The sequence below is a fragment of the Oxyura jamaicensis genome, chromosome 1, assembly GCF_011077185.1.
Source record: "Oxyura jamaicensis isolate SHBP4307 breed ruddy duck chromosome 1, BPBGC_Ojam_1.0, whole genome shotgun sequence".
Lineage (NCBI taxonomy): Eukaryota > Metazoa > Chordata > Aves > Anseriformes > Anatidae > Oxyura > Oxyura jamaicensis.
In genome coordinates this window covers 159,489,044-159,506,543 of record NC_048893.1, presented here as the reverse complement: position 1 = coordinate 159,506,543, position 17,500 = coordinate 159,489,044, and the positions used below count along the sequence as shown (strand labels likewise).

At 37.3% G+C, this 17,500-nt stretch overlaps 1 long non-coding RNA gene across 8 annotated transcripts in view; it reads left to right on the top strand.

Moving 5' to 3' along the window:
• The window catches only part of LOC118163342, a 198,272-nt gene that overhangs the window by 104,535 nt on the left and 76,237 nt on the right, over positions 1–17,500 (top strand). For 6 of the 8 annotated variants that reach the window (XR_004748999.1, XR_004749010.1, XR_004749002.1 and 3 more), the window contains one exon: positions 1,191–1,245. The exons of the other annotated variants lie outside the window; for them this stretch is intronic. This is a non-coding gene — a long non-coding RNA (uncharacterized LOC118163342). The remainder of the gene's footprint in view (positions 1–1,190; positions 1,246–17,500) is intronic. 8 annotated transcript variants of the gene reach the window in all.

Sequence of the window (17,500 nt, the reverse complement as noted above, 5' to 3'; positions counted from 1 at the left end):
TTTGTTTCAATTCATCATGGTCATATATTCTAGAGCATTTTATTTAAAATTTCAACTTGCCAGGGGGAATTAATAAACAGAGTAAATTGTAAGTTACTTGTGTGATGCATGCTTAGAAGAGATATAATTCAATATGGCTCAATAACACAACAATTAGATGGGGAAAGGAAACTGTATAGTGTTGTGGTTTAACCCGGCTGGCAGCTAAACACCACATAGCCGTTCGCTCACCCTCCCCCCTCCCTCTCTGGGATGGGGGAGAGAAACGGGAAAGTGAAGCCTGTGGGCTGAGATAAAGATAGTTTATTAAGATAGAAAATAATAATAATAATAATATGTACAAACAAGTGATGCACAATGCAATTGCTCACCACCTGCTGACCAATGCCCAGCCCAACCCCGAGCAGCCGGCCCCCCACCCCAGCCAGCCACCCCTATCTATTGTTCAGCATGATGCCATAAGGTATGGGATACCCCTTTGGCCAGTTTGGGTCAGCTGTCCTGGGTCTGTCCCCTCCCAGCTCTTGCTGCACCCCCAGCCTGCCTGCTGGCAGGACAGAGCAAGCTGAAAAGTCCTTGGCTTAGTGTAAGCATTGCTCTGCAACAATTAAAACATCAGCATGTTATCAGCACTCTTCTCATCCTAATCCAAAACACAGCACCCTACCAGCTACTAGGAGGAAAAATAACTCTGTCCTAACTGAAACCAGGATAATAGTTAAGGTCTGTTTGTATGTGTAGAAATTTTATAGGTGTATATATATATTTTTAGAAGGGAATTCAGTGTGATGTGATGTACCAGACAATCAAAGCACTAGAAATCAGCTCTAGTCATAGAATAAGGGCAATAGAGTTTATAATAGAAGAAGCTTAAATATTGTTCTGAAATATTTTCCTTTTTTTTTTTTTTTTCCTCCTAGAGAAAACATCTTTAACAGTCTTATGTTATTGTTCTCTTCCTTTAAGAGTAATTTCATTGCTGATGCTTCCAATAAGTAAGTGTGGAAATAGCCCCTATGATGTATATGAATCTTTTAGGTGATACACAGTACTAAGCTGGCAGCCACTTTTGGTTATTACTGATTTGCAGTGGATTTCAATTGTTATTTACAAGTGAAAATACTTATCAGCACTTTAATGAACATTTGCAACCCTAATGAACACTCATCAAAATATCTTTCATCTTCCAGGGTCCCACATATTTGCAAGTGTCCAGGATGAGTTCTTCGCTTATTTTGAAATCAGGTGGGATACCAACCCATTATTTTGTCTTCTTTATTTTTGTGATTTTTTAATTCCTCCTAGGAATTTGCATAGTTACTAAACCATTGAAGACCCTGCTGCACCATACATATACAGCGTCTGTTCTCTTGGGTCCACAGCTTGAGAGAAGCAAAAGAGTAAAATTTCCAGTACTCCTAACATAGTGGCTAACACTTTTGGTGAGCTACATTTTAGAACCTTTTCATCTCTCCCGAGTGCATCTTACTAGTGAGAGGTTTCACGGTCCCACTCCAGATATAATTGCACAGTCCCTACACTAGATCACTGGGCTACAGCCTTCCATTTTTCCACCTGTGAAAAAGCAACAGATCTGACTGCATTTGGCACCTACAAGGCCGCTTCTTCAAAACAGAGCATTATTTATTCATTGCAAAGTACACAACATTCTGAGAAGGCAGATAAAACAGAAGAAGACCAGTTTCTGAATCATGCTTATTCCTGTGAGTTTTGTTAACTTCTTTTCAGAGTGGACATCCCTTTCCTAGCCTAGGAGACAGAGGCAGTTACTGCTTCCCCACTTGCCTTTCGCTGCCTCCCTGAAGCATTTACTTGCAACTAAGTACTCTCCCCTCCCCCTTTATTTATCCAGGGATTTATTTATTTTTTTAAAACAATTTAATTTTATTTTCCTCTTAGGCTTTGGTCAGGGAAAACACACCTGTTAACCTGACTGAAGACAAGCAGGTGAATGTCTCACCATTAATATTGCCCTGCATTTCTTCCTGTCACTTGACATTTCTCTAGAGATAGCTCATCTCTGTCATTGTTTTGTTTCTAGCTTGGTTTTCCCTAGCAGCCTCTTTGATTTAATTCTCTGTAGTCAGATAGAATAATATCAAGCTAGAAAATGTAGGTACATATTGCATTCAGAGAAAATAATACTGCTATCTCCCTCATTAGCCTCAGTGGAATTTATGACTTGGAAGATAAAGGAAGTGGGAATCACAGTAAAAACTGTGTTCCAAAAGGGGGTTGTAAGGCAGGATTTTTTCTGTAAAGATGGGGACTTGCTATCCCCTAAAGATCTCACTGGTATGTATCTCTACTTACAGCACAAGGTGTGTCTTATCTCCCTCCTGCTTCAGGTTCTGCACTCCTGCACCTATCCTCAGCTGCCCATATCAAGCTACTCTCTGCAGCCATTAGTAAACTTTTGCTCACCTTATTTCACCAGTTTCACATCTTCAGCATGAGAAGCCATTTCCGTCATTTTCACTGCTCTAACCAGTAGCGATACCTACCAATATGCAATCAAACTCCCTAAGTCTTTATTCTGCCATGACCAACCCTATCATGTTCACAGTCTGATCTACGTGTTTCCTCTGTCCACCAACCTTCCTTTCATGTTAGATATGTACTGCACCACATCTGTCGTAAGCATTTTCCAGCCTCCTTCCCGTAAGAGCTGCCCAGATCAAGGAAGGATGTTTCTCGTGGCTGGTGTTGATGCTATAGCAGTGCAAGTCATTGAGAGGCTTGAAGAATGCTAACATGCTGCATATTAGGTGTTGGCTTTCTGAATACATGCACACTCCCTAGTCTCACTTGTTGCTGCATGAATTCAGGAATCAAGTATCTGCTGTAGTAGCATACCTCAGACACTGAGCTGTGCAGTCACAAGTGTTAGAATTTGCATGTAGAGTGGGAAGAGTGGTCCTTCATCTTGTAAAACTATTTTTCATCACTGATTACTGCGTAGGAGAAGTACCTCTTTTTCTTTCTAACCACCCAATGAACATAAAGACACTCCTATTTTGTACATTTACAACTCTAGCTACTCTAGATGGAACCTTGTAGAGAAACACTTCATCACCATACTCAAATGCAGGCCTTTGTTCTCTAAAACTGTATATTGCATTCATATGGAGCTGGCCTACAAAAAGGTGAATATTTTTACTACTGACTTCGCTGCTGGGGAGCTTTTCCATAGCATAGAAACCCTTTTGGAAATGCAAAATTCAGAAATACAAAAGCTTGAAGTGAAATCCACAAAGCTGTGTTCTGGATTTAAACCTCTTGCAGAGTACCTGGATGTGGTTAGACAGTTCAGATCAATGTGCCATCACTACAACATTCACCGGAGCCAGTCTACTAGTCACATTGTCCTGGCTAGCAAATCTGAAATGCTTGGAGGAATTAGTTGTATGTTCCAGTTGTTCAGGAACCTTATTTAACAAAGGGGCAACATCAAGCTGAATTCACAGCCTGAAATCACATTTCCAGATTCAGTGAACTACATTATATCCTTTTTCAAAGAGCACTCTTTCTTTCAAGATGTCTTCATGGTGCAGCTTTCCCCTTCAGCGGCAGGCAGACTCAAATTAAAGATGTGGATTTAATTCCCTTTCCATTGGCAGAGGTTCAAACCCACCACTCCCACATCTCAGGGGAGCCTCTAATCAATGAGCAACCATCTGTTCAGGGGGAGGGCTTGTTCCACTTGCCTTACTGGTGTCCTCCCACTACATAGGAAAAAGATGTCATGACTAATTGAGCTCAGTAGTTAAATCACTCACCTGAGAATGGGGAGTCTCTGATTCCTATTCCTGGTTCAAAGATTGCTTCTGCAATAGGTGAAATATACTTCATGTAAATAAGATGCAAACCTTTAGGCAGACTGATAGCTGTCACAGTGTGGTGAACTCTGGGTAGACATTTACAGAAATGTACTAGCACATATGTGTGTACATATATATTCATTTATGCATATGAAATTAACACTAAAATCTTTTTGCTATCTTAAAGATAGAACAATCAGATAAAAATATAATTGAAAAAAAGACTGAGTAGAAAATATTATTTCATTTTAAAAACGATTTTATTGAAATCATATTGACATAAAACAAGCTAACCTCAGAGCATAAAATGTAAGGTTTTGATCTGAAAAACTTCAGAACAAAAACCAAAAGAAAATATTGTATTTCAGTTGACAAAAAAAAAGGGTAAAAAAAAAAAAAAAAAAGTAAAAAGGTGTTTAGTAGGGAAAAAATGTGTGAGTGTAAGCAATATTTATGTTACAAACAGCATTACTTATTTAAGCTAATGTCAGAAAATTAACCGTGGTATATCTCACAGGAATGTGGAAAATTGTGACATACTAAAAGCTGGGACATTTTCTCTGCAAGAGACAACTGCTGAGCTGATGCTCATCCCTTAAAGTCCTATAGACAAAGCACTGAGGTTGGCTGGCATAGTCTTTAAGCCATGATATTTAACTCAGTGTTTTAAAATTTCATTTCATAGGCAATGTCTTTCTTCGAGAAAGACATTGAAATTAAAATTATTCATTTTGAAACTATTTTTTAACTGAAGAAAATATTTCTAACATTTGTAGGTTCATTTGGTAATTGTATACCTCATTTCAGTGTATTAACCCACCATAATGGAGGTTTTGTTAACATTTTGGACAGCTGAGTGCCGTGACATTTTATGTATCAGCTTTGACTGTTGTATGGTTGACTTAGCACTTCACAAACACAGATTCATTTTCCTCAATTTGTTAAGTGGCTAATTATAAAGGTTTGCAAAAGAATTGACACAAGGGAAGAAGAGCACCACACTTCTATCAGCAGCCCCATGAGGCCTGTACAAGTGTCATTCATAAAACAGAGCACAAATTAAACAATGGCTATAAGAAGATCCAGGAACTGGTGGACAATGAAAGAAAACTTCCAGGGCAGATGTAAAACAACCACTAAATGGGTTGTCTTCATGTTTGACAACAAGGCCCTTATGTAACTCTTTATGAATTCAGTCTGTTGTTAAGGTAATATTCTTGGACTAGAGCAGATGGTAACAAGCTAAATAAAATGACTACTATTTATTTTGTGTCTGTGGCTGTGATTTCCAATTTCATTTCCATACAGTAGTATATCAATAAAATTTTCTTAAACAGAGTATCATGCATGCACTGTTTCCCAAACAAGAAGATATTTAGGAATCTGCTAGTAGATATAAGTGGAAAATGAGCAGTGTTTTATTATAAGAACAAATGCAATCGACACGTTAACAAATCATTTGTTCTATCTACAGTCATCAACTCCTTATTATGAACAGCTGAATTTAAACTAAAGAATAAATTTAAATGGCAGCCTTTTCCTTGCTTGCAAGATTTATATACAGCAAATTGGACTTTATTTTGTCAGTTTAAGTATTTAATGAAATTGAATGAAAGTCTTTTTTTTTGTTTTTTTTTTTTTTTTTTTGTGCATGTCTTGTTTCTCCCTCTCACCATAATACAGCTACTCTCTATGCATAGTGTTTGCATCATTATGTAAGACATTTGCAAATATGTATGATGTGTTTGCCTATGGGAAAACTCTCTCTTCTAATATATTCATGAAAGATGAATTAACAGTGCTTTAGGTATGATAAAGAGATTCATAGTATAGTCTATTATAATGCTGATATTAAAAAGCGAGCTCATCATTTAACAAGAAAAATGTTAATCTTTTACAATCATGGCAATATGTTTTATTTCTGAGAAAGGCTTCCTTCCACCATTGTATTCTTATTAGTTATAATTTTTATTTATAATTTTCATTTATAATTTTCATTAAGCTGATAACTAGAAAATAGTCAGGACTCCATTGTGCTCGACACTTTTCAAAGATAGAATCTGTATCTGAAATATCTTTTTGTGTATTTTCTCTCCCTCTCCTCAAGTAGTTTTGCTATGATAGGAAAGTAAAAGTATAAAGCAATTCTTCTCACAGCAATACAGCCCCTGATTTTCTCCAGATCCTTGTATTTAAGGAGACAAAATCTAGGCATTCTCTAACCATCTGGTCAGGTATGCTAGCAATCTGCCTGCAGGAAGTTATGTTTTGATGTTGCCTTCTCTCTTTGCTGGCAGAGATACTAGTTTCTTTGGCTCTGTATATACTGCAATAGCAGCTGATGTCTCAAAGTTACACTATACCAAAATCCCTGGTGGACCCCAAAGTTGGCTCCTGTGCTGACCTTTGTCTAGAGTAGCCCAACAGCCCTCCCTAGCAAGGATGCTCAGATGCAAGCTGGCAGAGAATGTTGGAATCAACATGGTCCCATAGGCAATCCAGAAACAATTATTTTGAGCTACTTCACTCTGAGTAGGAGAAACCCAATTTAGCAGGGCTACCAAGTTACAGCTTCTTTAACTTGGTAGCCCTGCCAACTTACAGGTAGCCTTGTAACTTGTATTTCATGGAGACAGGCAGTGGGACTGGGGAAGAAGACTATGAAGAAGGATTATACTGGGAAAGGACAGACAGAAATCCAATAAACTAAGTCCTTTGTTCTCAGAGATGTAGGATTCTGGTCTATTTATCATTCCCTTTCTGCATGTATCTCACTGTCATTTTGTGAAAACTTGCTGCTACCACATCCTATGCCCTGCCATGACCTCAGTCACGTACTACAGCCAGTGAGAACATCCTCTGTGAAACAAACTATCCTGCAGTTAAATATATTCTTGTATTGAACCAGAAGGATTTTTCAGCAATGCTGGTATCCATGATATTGTCGTGATTAGTGAATTTGGATTCACAGTCTGCAGTTTAGGATAAATCTGGATTCAGGACCATGTATAGTTGTAGTCAAAGCAAAATGCTTCATCCCACAGGCTTCTCAGATAGACTGCAGAGGGACCTAAGGTTTCTTGTAACACTCTAGGACACTAGCCAGTCAGTTATTTATACATGCTGATCTGGAAGTTGTACTTGCAGGCTTTTTTATTTCATAAGTTTCTGAACCATGAAGAATTGTAACTTATTTTGACGGAGAACCCGATCATCTTTGTAAATGTGTTTGCTGCTTCTTCCTGCATTAATTTCTCCTATGACTGTTATAGAATCATATACACTTCCTAAGTTGGGAGGGACCCACAAGGATCATTGATTTCATTTCCTGTCTCCACAAAGGACCATCCAAAATCAAACCATAGGTTTGACAATATTGTTCAACTGTTTCAGTAAGTTGTTGTTTCGGTAAACGGAGTGCAATGTGCTTCATAAGAATATTGGTCTCAAAAAAAACCAAAAACAAACAAACAAAAAAAACTGTTTAAAAAAATATAGTAACAAATAATAGAGGACCATCCTTTGCATTGTTTTTTTTCTCATCTTTTTTATATATTTTCATATTCAGTATCTGTTCCTATCTGTCTTCTGCTGGTTCTTGTTCAGCTGTCTCAGACACATAATTGTGTTGGCAATAGCAGTCCTGGAAAATAATAAAGATAGAAAGTCCTTACAGTTTACTTTGCCTTTTGGTTCCTCATCTTATCACCTTTTCTGATGGTCATATTCATGGCTTTTTTGGACATGCCTGACAGGCTGTCATTTGTCAAGGGAGGATACAAGGGTAAAAATCGGAGTAAAGTAATAGGTTGGTCTGACTTTTAAGGACCCAAGTCATCTAAACTCCTGCTAAAGCATGTTTGTTTTAAGCAAACGTCATTTTTCTCTTAGAAGACAAGGTCAACATGATATCCTGGCATGGGTTTAGATATAGCTAACAAAGTTTTACATCTTTTGTTTGGATACACTGGGAAGATTTTTCACCTGATCTTTTGTCAAATATTGAAAGGGAGTTATTGGAACTGCTAGAATTGCTGACATAATGTAGTGTGGCAAATCTTTCTTTTAATGCTAGGGCAACAAGGGCCTAAGGAGAAAAGAATGATACCAAGTCTTGATTAAAAGCCTACATTAAAAAGTTTTCCATAATTATTCTGCAAATGAAAGTAGGCTCAACATCAGTTTTACAGAGAAAGGCACAAAGCCTCAGCTTCCTAAAATATTGAGATAGATAATAATAATTGAAATCTTAAAAAAAATATATAAACATATATGTTAGTGTATAGGCAATATATTCTATGTGGCCTGTTTAATGGATTCTTGTGATTAAAATACTTGTCACAGAGGAAAAGTATTTTATCAAAATTTCTATTAAACAGCCAATGTTTACCTTTAAAAGCAGCATGTAATATTTGACCTATAAGCTGAACACAGTGAAGCTGAAAGTTCACTGTACAGAACCACAAGCAGAAGTGTCTGGCATACCACAGCTATCAAAGAAAGTAATTCACAATTGCATGCACAATGTCACAATTACAGTTGCATGGGTATATCTGGTATGTGAACACAGTTTGATATCTGCCTAGCCTTTTACAAGTGCAGTGAAAACATTGGTATGCATAATCATTCTAAATGAATGCACATATTTACCAAATTTGTGCACAAGAATGCACAAGCATTTCTATACATGGTCCTGAATTCCTAAATTACATGGATTCATTTGTTTTGTGTATGCAATCACAATAAATGAATTTGTATTTTGAAAGAGCAGAATACTTATTCCAAATTAATAAACATCCAAATTAATAAATCTTTTCATTAAAATAATTTCTGAATATTTTCTAGGTTGCTTTTGAAGTCATTAATATATTTTGTTTCTGTTATGGTTTCTTTCTTTCTTTCTTTCTTTCTTTCTTTCTTTCTTTCTTTCTTTCTTTCTTTCTTTCTTTCTTTCTTTCTTTCTTTTTTTTTTTTTTTTTTTTTTTTTTTTTTTGTAATGTTATTGCTTATCCTATCAATTTTATATTTTAAAAATAGTAATGTTTTCCTTATTTTTTGAACCAAGCTGCTATTAAGGGATAGAAGTTTTCTGGTGAATGAAGAAGGCCAACTGCTTTTCATGACAAAGTTTGTAATTAGAAGGCCAATTTAATGGTGAATCAGGCAGAAATATTCAAACCATGACAAATGACTTTAATAATGCAGCTTGCAATGCTTGAACAGAAATAAATTTAACTTCTGAAACTCTCCCCTTTTTCTGTCTGCCTGGAAGATAAAACTGTCCAGGAGGTATTTGTACCCTTTATTCAGTAAAGCTTTTACTAGAACTTAAGCAGGCCAAATAGCTTGCAAATGCAAAAACATTATTCAAGTTCTTATGATTTTTTTTTTTTTTTTTTTTTTCCTGAAGGTAAGCTGTGTTGAGAATTCTGTATAAATCAAAGATTTATTTTTTGTACATCCTGCTTAACCACTGGAATTGTGTTTTATTGTTTTCTTTCTGTCTTGAAGCATTAGCAATAGTCTACTTTGGCTTCAAAACTGAAAGCTAATTTCAGTGTTTGTCATAAGTTTGTTAAGACCACATGCATTCCACAGTTTGAAAAATTTCATTATTCTGTCCATGCTGGGGCTTCGTAATTGGATAGTAAGGATGTTCAAAGACTAATTTAGTGAATTGCACAATATTTTAAATGGAATTATGCAGGTTTATGGGGCCTCGGGGGATTGAGCTAGGAGCCTCTTGAGAAAATCTGTTTATCAGTAAATGATATTAGCAGCTTTCACCTAGCTTTTGTCTTCATTAAATTGCTGCTCTTCCAATTGAGGGTCACATCTGAGGCCTGCTTTGATAATTTGTCATTATTGTCTTGTTTATTGGAGCATAAAGTTGATACAGCAAAGGTTGTGCAGTTTATATACAATGTGCAAAGTTTTTCCTACCAACCCTGCCAGCCTTTTATCATAGCAAAACATATCAGAACAGAAGAAACTGTAACTTCTCTAGCATTCTAATCTATATTAAATCATGCTTCTGTGAGATAATTTCCTAATATTTTCTAAGTGAATGTAATATGTTATAATCCAAATGACATCAGATTCTTATTTTTCCGTCTTTATCAACTGCTAATCTGTATTTTTTTTAATTAGATTAAATTTTGTTTTCTGTCAGTGTACCCCTTTCCCAGGCTAAATCTGGATTTATCCTACTATAAGTGTGCCCCGATATCGAATTCCTTAAAATACTGCACTAGCCGACTTAATCTACTTCTTAAAGTACAATAGCCAGGTTTACACTATTATTTACAGTAAAGCATTGAGCTAAAATAATATTTCGATGCCCACATTTATGGGAAGTTTAGTTGTAAATATAGACTGGCTGTATCATCCAATTATTTTTTACTCCACTAATTTATCACCACAGTACGTGTCATATTTTTATATTTCTAACAGAAACTTTAGGTAAGATGTACGAGTATTACAAAGTCTATATAGATAAAGAGACTCCTGACCAACTTCAGACATACTTATGCTTTCTTTGGGCCTCCTGTCTGTTAATTATGTACCCTTTCAAACTCTACATATTGTAGAAATCATATGCTTTTTATAATGTGTATAAATTAGTCTTACTTAAACCACTTGAAAATACTTGGCAGTGTTGTTACACCAACATATTATGTTTAAACTATCCTGAAGACTAACAGAGTAGTGAAAGGTTGCTCTTCTTGTTATATTTTAAACCAGTTTCCCAAGTAAATATGAAACTTCCAAACTCAAAACTATGCAATTTTCTATCCAAAATATTTAAATGTAGGGCAACACTTGCTTTGCTTGTTTGTTTGCTTTTAACAACCTGTCAGCCAACAAGAAAACACAAACCAAATTTATATATTTGTTATTATTAAAAAATGCATATATTTTTGGATTCAGCACTATTCCTCACCACTCACTGCTGACCACCATCTGCAACTGTCCCCTCAGAAGATTTTTCCTTCATAGGAAACTGTGCTTGCAATGTGACTTCAATATCAAAACAGATTTTCTTCAGGTTTCAGTGATTAAGGCTGGACTTCACCCTTGGTTACACACTGTTCTGAAAGGGATTCAGGTGCTAAAATGAACTCAGAACCAAACCCTTGTCCCTACAAAGTAGATTCTTGGGCCTGAAATGTTAAGCATAATGGCTTAAGAGACTCATGTCAAAAAAAGATCTCCCCCCAAAAAACACATTCCTTAGCAAAGCATCCCAAACTACCACTAGCCTGTAGGTCATACTTTGTTATCATACATGAACACCTCACTCCTGGCCATGGGCCATCAGATCACCCTTTTTTCCTTCATAGTTTTGACTCCTTTCCCCATGCACCGTTCTCTTTCCCTGTAGGATATCTGTTCTCCCTTGACACACTAACTCTCTTATATCACCATTTAACTTCCCAAATTACCTCAATGCCTTTCTACAACATAACTCATTTTACCTCTCAGCCCTCAGTTATCTTTGTTGTACCAGTTCCATCTTCCTACATACCCTGATCATTGCCTGTAAAACCATTATTAGTGGAGTCAATGTGAAACCTAATAGAGGCATAGAGGTGGAAACACCTGAAATATTACAGCTAAAAGCCTGATGCCTGGATTAGATCAGTAGTTCAATGGATATTTATAGTTTCCATAATCTCCTGTGCACAATTTTCTACCTTAAACATTTGTGGGTATTGACTCCATGCTTAATTTTTCTATGTCATGTTCTTGTGTTGTAGAAACAGTCTGAGCAGCAGAGGGGCTATCTGAACTTCAGTTCTGTGTTGAAACTCCAGGATATATCTTAGATATTTTGAGTAGGAAATTTTTTGTTATTAAGAGCTCAGGATGTAAACAGCAACATGATTGTTGTGAAGAAAAACTTACTGTGGATGTGGGATCCTAAGGATGTAATCTAGTGCAGATACCATTAAAACAACAAAACAAACAAAAAGGAAAATACAATGTTTCCATTATTCCTTTATTTGGAGCATAGTAAAATCCATGTGGTTCACACTCTTGGGTATTTTCTAAGACATCTGTCTCTCTCCAGTGACAGTATAAGGAGTAGTTACAAAACATTTAGAAAGGAGTTAGCTGATTCAGATCCTGTCCATTGTTTCTGCAGCTTTTCTTTCCTCAGAGACTGGGAGAGCTTCTTCTCTACTTTTCTCTTTAATTGATGTATCAGCTTTAGAAAGAGAGCGAACAAGATGGGCCTCTGTAGCTTGATGACTGTTGATGTACTGTGCATCAAGAGTCATTGTATAGCCACAGGCACAGAAGCATAGAAAAAAAAATAAATAAATCTTTTCCCTATTTGGCATAAGTGTTTTTAACACCAGTTACAGATTTATTCTGCTTTGCATCTGAACTCAGATTGACACCCATCTTAAATGTTTCTGAATCTTGCACGTTAGGCTACACTGAGTTACATGTTCCATAGGAGCTAAAAGTTAGTTGGGAACTGAATAGGTCACAGAACCAGGGTGAGTTCCCTGACCAGCATAGATTGAAGCTTCCTTCACTTTGCTTTTAAAAGAAAAAAAGCCAGCCAGCTACCATTCCCATGAGGGACTGCAGACTAAGGAGTGAGAAAGCATTTTCAAGTGCCCTTAGTCACATCTTGGTATAGGTGTCTTATTCCAGGAATAGACAGGATTTCAAATATTTTTCCCTTTCGTATTTACCCTTGGCTGTTTTAGACATTGAACCAATCACAGCAAAGCTGACTACTAAGGTCCCATAGATGTGGCACTAACATCAGCAGCTGAGACAGACCTAAAAATTTTATTGGTGCTGCATACTATTATCCAGAGCTCAAATGGCATGAGTGTATGAATAAAATGATTGTTTTGTTTCAGTGAAACAAAATGGATTTTGTGAAACCAAAATATTCAAATGACTATATTAATCTTATAATGTCTTTCTAAAAATATCTTCCCTGGACATAAATTAGATTGATGTTAGCTGGTAAGTGAGGAATAATGGTAGAAATAGTCCTCAATGGGTGACTATCCACAACAAAAATAAAAGCAGACATATTATCCAGTTTGACTACATATATAATTTTTAGATGACCATAAAAGATGTAAAAGAAACTTCATGCACTGCCATGTACTGTTCTGAATGAAAAGCTAGATCTCACACAAACCTGAAATGAAACCTGTCTGCTTTGTCACTTTTATGTGAGGATGTTCACCTAAGTTTGATATTGCATATGCCAGAATGTCTTGTTACTGAATATCAATATGTAATGCCCAGTAATACATATCTGGGGCTTCAGCACATATAATTTTGTTGTCTTATTACAACTAAGCTAAACTATACATTATGTATATTTTGCACGTATGAAAACCATTTTGACATTCTGAATAAATAAATTTACTATAAAAGAAAAAAAAAAATGAGACTATCTGCAAATGTTCTGAACACCTGAATGTTAGGGGACATAGTCTTAGGTTAGAAAAGAATGTACAGCTCCTGTTATTTACTTAAGATAAAATTAAAATATTAAATAATTTAAATATAAAAGTGAGATTATCATGGGGGCCAATGTGAAAGTATAAACTTTTGTCTCACAGCTGCAGCAGGGGCAGGTCAGCTATTGTGACTGCAAGGACACTTAACCTTGGTGTTAATCTGCTCTGTGTTTATATATGTATTTTTCAGTTCTCAGGGGACATCAAAATGATAATGATTTCCTATTTTTGTAAACAAATGGAAATACAGCCTTTCATGACAGCTGTTACTTCAAAAATGTTCTAAAATATTTATGCAAATTACAGCTTTTAAAATCTTCTCACTGAAGGTGTTTTCCCTTTTTCAGAAGCACTCTGACAATTAAAAATAAAAATAAAAAAGTGCAAGAACCATGCCTATTATTGTTTAGTCCATAACAAAGACAGCTGTATACACCCTTATCGTGAGTCTCTTTTATCTGAGCAACCTTGCTTAGTAAAATTGGACAATTTATCACCCCAGTGCCTGCAGCAGTATGCACTACATGCAAGTGATTAGTTTGCCACTTCAGCTACCAGATTTGATACAGCTCTGAGAAACTGGTAGTCTGAATGAAAAGGTCAGTGTGGAGCTTAAACTAACTCTTGGGGAACAGCTGGCCCAGGGGACCAATAATGGGCTCTAGTGTCTTCTGCCCTTCTCTGCAGTAGTTCAGACCCGGTAACATCTGGAGGCTGTTCCTCAGCATATACAAAGTGGGTGCTTGTACACTCAGACACAGAAAATGCAAGATATGATGCTAGATGCGTAAAGTGAGATGTCCAAATACCCTGTAAGGTCAATGGAGACAGAGGGTGATTCTGCCCATGGTCTCCTGGATTGCCTATCCTCCACTCCTATAACAGTGTGGACTAATGGGAATATGTCTGTAATATGTCTCTAAGTTAGATGCCTAACACTGGGAAGAATTACTATGAGCATCTGGTTATGATTTCTGCACTTAATCTCACAAAACCCAGGAAATTAATGGATCTGAAGACCACAGTCTGCTTTGAGTCCTGCAGCAGGCCTCTCCTGAGGCCCGCTACTCAGGCTAGGTGGGCAAACCTGCACTTCCAACACTCACTTTGTGAAAATATAAACAAATGAATTCAATCTCCAAGGCTTTCACAACCACTGAATTCAATTACACAATGCAAAACAATGTATAAGTAACAGCATTAATTTTTAGGATACATCCAGCTTTATCTGAGATGAATAAATTCTTCACAAGTCATTGTATGTTTAGAATCACAAGAAAAAGTTCTAAGAACTCTTTATTCTAAGGCAATATGAAAAAAGAAAAAAGAAAAGAAAAAAAAAAGAAAACTGGAATAATAATTCTACCTCCCTTTGAGAGGCAACAATGAAAAATCTCATTGTTGACTCCAATAGTACTGGTAGTTAGAGAGTACACAATCTGAAAGAAGAAAAAAATAAAAAATAAATAAAAAGAAAAAAAAAGAAAAAAAAAAAATGATCTCTACATTTTTACTATCAGGAAATAAAACCTGTACTGGTATTTTTTATACTTTGGCCAATGAGTTGATAGTGGAAAAGGGGAAACTTACTGTATCTGAAACTACAATAAGATAGAGTTAATAATCATTTAATCTCATTTAAAAAAATAAATAAGGAAAGTGAAAACTTTTGGCTGTAACTTATCAAAAACAAATATTTAATTCTAGATCTTCCCCAAACAAGAGATTTCTGAAGAGCTTATAAAATTATGAGAACCAGCAGCAGAGTGTATTAGCAGGAATTTCAGACCTCTGAATGTATGGGGGATAGAGGCAGCCTGGGATCAAACTATGATTCCCAACTAAATTTTGTAGTCAGCAAATGAAAATCCTTAGCATAATTGTTTAACCTGCATTATAATCAGTCAAGAAACCTAGGTCCTCAATAGACAAAAATTAAGCAGTTTTCTCCCTAAAGGCTACTCCTTGATTATATAGAGGGATTCAACAATTATTATGTATTCTAAAGTATATAGAAAAAAATATATAGTTAAAGAGAGAAATTGTTTTGGAAAGACTGTGGTGAAAGATTCTGAGTCCTTATCCAGTGCACTGTATTTGAGTCCCTACTTCATTGGCAGTATAGGAACTTGGGCAGAGGAAGTTGGATGATTTTGCTGCACTCTGAACATTGAGGCACTGCTCAGGTGTCTGCTTTGGGTGGCTGCGCCCTGCACTCTTTGTTGCTTGCTATTTTGAGTTTTACTGCACTTCTCTTACAAATACAGTTTAAGAAAGGGGGTTTCATAACTGCATAGAGATATTTTAAAGCTTTACTTTGTGTTGTTATGAGCAGTCCCATCTCTTTATCTGTAAGTATATATTGCGAGCATTACTTAATTTAATTTATTCTTATAACCACTGTCTGGATAGGTTTGCACATAACCCGAATGTTATGATACATTGAAATGTTTCTGTTTATGTTCTTCCTTTCTCTCACTTTCTTTCTTTCTTTCTTTCTTTCTTTCTTTCTTTCTTTCTTTCTTTCTTTCTTTCTTTCTTTCTTTCTTTCTGTCTGTCTGTCTTTCTGTCTTTCTTGTCTTTCTTGTCTTTCTTGTCTTTCTGTCTTTCTGTCTTTCTGTCTTTCTCTCTTTCCTTCTCTCTCTCTTTCTTTCTCTCTTCCCCTTTCCAATTAAGTTTGGAAAAGAACTCCAAGATCATCTGGTCCAACCATCACCCTACTATCAATGTCACCCACTAAACCATATCCCTAAACACCAGGTCCAACCTTTCCTTGAACACCCCCGGGAATGGTGACCCGACCACTTCCCTGGTCAACCTGTTCTAATGCCTGACCACTCTTTCTGAGAAGAAATGTCTCCTAATCATTTTAATTGTTGGAGAGTAGTGCTCATTGTTTAATTCTTTGTTTTAATCGTTGAAGAGTAGGGGCATGATGTTTCCCCTTTTCCACTCACCAGTGACATTGCCTGACTACCAGGACTTTTCAGCTATGATGGAGAGAGGCTTGGCAACTACATCAGCCAGTTCCCTCAGGACTCTGGGATTCACTTCATCAGGTCCCATAGACTTGTACCTCTTCAGATTCATCAGGTGGTGTTGAACCTGGTCTTCACTTACTTTGGGTGGGACTTTGATCCTCCAGCCTCTGTCTATGGGTTCAGGGAAATGAAAGACTTGGGAAGCCCATCTACTAGTACAGAGAGAGGCAAAGAAGTTGTTGAGTACCTCAGCCTTCTCCATGTCTGTCGTTACCAATTACTCATATATAGAAACTCATTCTTAATGTAAGAAATTAGCCACCTATAATCACTTGCACACCACTATTTTCACCCCTCAGTCTATTTTCACAAATGTTAAAGGCTCATGGTGGCCCCTGGGGACTCCTCCTGTCACCCCAGTGCAGCAACCAGAAGGAGACTCTGTGCAGAAGGGATGCCACCTCTCACACAATGGCTGGTGGATGGGAAAGAAGCACTCATGCAACCCCTGAGAATCTGCAACAGAGTTCTTTATCGCCTGCAGGTGAACCTGCAGGATGTCCATGGTGTTTGGCGTCTCCAAACGAATGCTTGGGATGGAGCCTGCGCGACAAGCAGGGAGCTCACCAGGTAGTCCTGCAAAGCTGTGTACACCAATGTATATTGTATGTACACCAATCCTTTGCCCATGACACTTCTTGTTAGGTGCCTTCCTTCTTGGTGCTTCCTTGGATTCCATCACTCTCCTCTCACATTGAGGAGGGTTACTGCTCATCTTGCTGCTCCTGGACTTCTTCCTGCCACACAGTATGATTGTCAGAGGGCCTAGATGCTCAGCAAATGGTGGGCCAGCTGCAGGGGTCTTGTTTTATAGGGCCTGCAGCAAAGGCGGGGCAGTGGTGGCCACTGTGACCTCAGCAAGACTCTGTGATGGAGTGGCCCACACATGGCCAAAGGCAGCTGTGTTGGGAGCAGCCTGGAAGATGTTCTCACATGGAAGAAGGGTGAGGGGGGGCTGAAGCCCCTTTTCTGGGGCTGGCTCCCCAGGGCCATTTGGTTTACCAGAGAGAAAGGCTGCCCCTCGTCCACAGGGACTACCCTCTACCTCCCATCCTGAGCCCTGGGTGCCTTTCCTTTCCTTTCCTTTCCTTTCCTTTCCTTTCCTTTCCTTTCC